The sequence below is a fragment of the Capsicum annuum genome, unplaced genomic scaffold (assembly GCF_002878395.1).
Source record: "Capsicum annuum cultivar UCD-10X-F1 unplaced genomic scaffold, UCD10Xv1.1 ctg3200, whole genome shotgun sequence".
NCBI lineage: Eukaryota > Viridiplantae > Streptophyta > Magnoliopsida > Solanales > Solanaceae > Capsicum > Capsicum annuum.
Genome location: NW_025838677.1, coordinates 512496 through 515373, shown reverse-complemented (window position 1 = coordinate 515373; position 2878 = coordinate 512496).

Sequence of the window (2878 nt, the reverse complement as noted above, 5' to 3'; positions counted from 1 at the left end):
TTCAGTATTCATGTAGTGGAAAAGAACATGAGATCTATTTAAACACTATTTCTAACTATCCTTCATTCAATTTATAGACAATACCTTCTTGAAGAAATAACAAAAGAAGGAACAGGGATCAACCCACATCACCACCTATTTAGGAAGATCCCATTAACGACCATGTTTTCACGCTGAGTTCAGGGCTGCTTTCATAGCCTTGGACCATTCTACAGCTGTTCAGAATAATTAGCAGGATGTTGCTCCAGACAATTTGGTGATGAATACAATTTCAGCTAGGATTTCAAAATTCACTCGGATGAATCCCCTTTTGATTTTGGAATCCAAGCCTGAGGAGGTTTCACATAAGTTTCTATAAATGGTACAGATGGTGATTGATATCATGGTCATCATATTAAGTGAAAGTATAGAGTCAGTTGCATATCAGTTATAGGATATAGCTCATACCAAGTTTAAGTAGTTAAAGGAGGACTGTGGTATTGATGTAGGGCCTATCGAGTGGGTTATATTTCCCAATACTTTCTTAGAAAAGTTCTTTCTACTAGAGTTGAGGAAAGATAAGGTGTAGGAGTTTATCAATTGAAAGAAAAGTAATATGAGTGTGAAGTAATACTCGCTTAAGTTCACTAAGATGGTGAGGTATGCTCTTTCAATAGTGGCTAATAATAGGGATAGAATGAGTAAGTTTATGTTTGTTATAGTTGATAGTATGGTCAAGGAGTGTAGGAAATCCATATTCATTATGGAGATGTATTTATCTAGACTTATGATTTATGCTTAACAGATTGAAAAGGAGAAGCATAAGGAAAAAGAGAGAGAGAACAAGAGGGCCAAAATAGGAAGTTCAACTTTTCTCAATGAAGGTTGGAAGTTAGTAAGTGTTCTTAGTTCCATCTAAAATTCTCATCCCTAGCTTCATCTTCAGCTAGTGCACCAGTGCCTAAGTTCAGTAATGATAGTCGAGATAAAGATCCAGGCCTTAAGTCCTAAGGTAGTGTGAACAGTGGTCGTACCAATCTATTTTGCACAAAATATGGTAGGAATCATTAGGGTAAGTATAAGGGTGGTAGTGATGGGTGTTTTGAATGTGTCAAGAAAGACCACAGGGTCAGAGAGTTTTTCCAATAGTTTCTCAAAGGGTAAAGTATCTATGCTAATAGGGTCGGTCCAATCTGTCGTCAGCTATCGCAGGCTGCCCGACTTAGCAAGGTGCAACATCCAGTTCCACTAGTGGGCAGCGTTAGAACAGGTTGTAAGAACTCCATACCTGGCATAATCAGTAATGTTCTCCTTATGTAGTTACGAGTATGTTACTAGTTTTCCAACTTCATGATTATGCATTGTTAGATCATGAAGCTTTACTTTTTTTATGACCCCCTTATATAGCTGTATATTTTGGTTTCAGTCCTAAACATTTTGCAGAGCTTTTCTCTGTCTCTACCCAAGTAGGTAAATTTATAATATCCAAATGGGTAGATAGAAATTTCTCGATCACAGTATCTCAGAAAGTTAGGTTAGTTGATATTGTGGAGTAAGAAATCACTAATTTCGATTTCATTCATGGTATGGATTGGATCCACTCATATTACTCCTTAGTTGATAGCAGAAAAAGAGTATTCATTTTTGGTTTCCTAATGAGCCAGTCATTGAATAGAGGAGTAGTATTCAGTGCTTAGGGGTAAGATTGTTCTATATCTTAGAGAAATAAAAATGATATCTAAAAGGTGTGTCACCATCTTGTTCAAGTTAAAGACTCTAGTACTAAGACTCTAAGTCTCGATTCTATTTTAGCAGTAAGCCAATTTCTATATGTGTTCTCTGAAAATCTTTACGGAGTTCCTCCCGAAAGGGAAATTGACTTTGGAATAGATCTCCTTCCAAATACCCAACCTATCTCTATTCCACTTTACTGAATGGCTCAAGTCAAGCTTAAAGAGTTGAAAGTACAGTTAAAAAATCTCTTAGATAAGGCTTTCATTAGGCCCAGTGTCTCTCCATGGGGCACTCTATTCTTGTTCTTGCATAAGAAAGATGGTTCTCTCAGAATGTACATCAATTACCATTAGTTGAACCAAGTCACAATCAAGAATAAGTTTCCACTCCTTAGAATCAATGACTTGTTCGACCAACTTCAGGGTGCCAGTTATTTCTCTAAGATAGACCTTAGATTTAGCTATCATTAGCTTAGAGTCAGAAAATATAACATACCAAAGACAACTTTCAAAACTTGATTTGGTCTCTACAAATTTCTAGCTATGTCTTTTGGACTAACTAATGCCCCTACAACTTTCATAGACTTAATGAACAGGGTGTTCAAGTAGTATTTGGACATGTTTGTCATAGTCTTTATTGATGACATCCTTGTCTATTCCCGTAGGGAAAATAAGCATGCCGACCATCTGAGAATTGTGTTGTAGGCCCTTATAGGTCATCAGTTGTTCTCCAAATTTATTAAGTGTGAGTTTTTGCTAAGATCAATAGATTTTATTGGCCATATTGTTTCTGTTTATGGCATTCAAGTTGACCCTCAAAAGACCAAAGCAATAATAAACTAGCCTAGTCACATTTCTCCATCAAATATCAGGAGTTTCCTTAGTTTGGATGGCTATTATAGGTGTTTTTTTAGGGGTTCTCTTCTATTACATCTGTTATGTATCGATTGACTCATAAGAAGGCAAAATTTAAGTGTCCAAATTCCTATGTGAATAGTTTTTAGTAGTTGAAGACTCAACTCACTTCTACTATAATCTTGACTTTGCAAGATTGTTCAGATAGATTTATAGTTTACTGTGATACTTCTAGAGTTGGTATTATTTAGGTATTGATATAGAGAGGTAAGGTTATATCCTATATTTCTAGACAGCGTAAACCCTGTGAG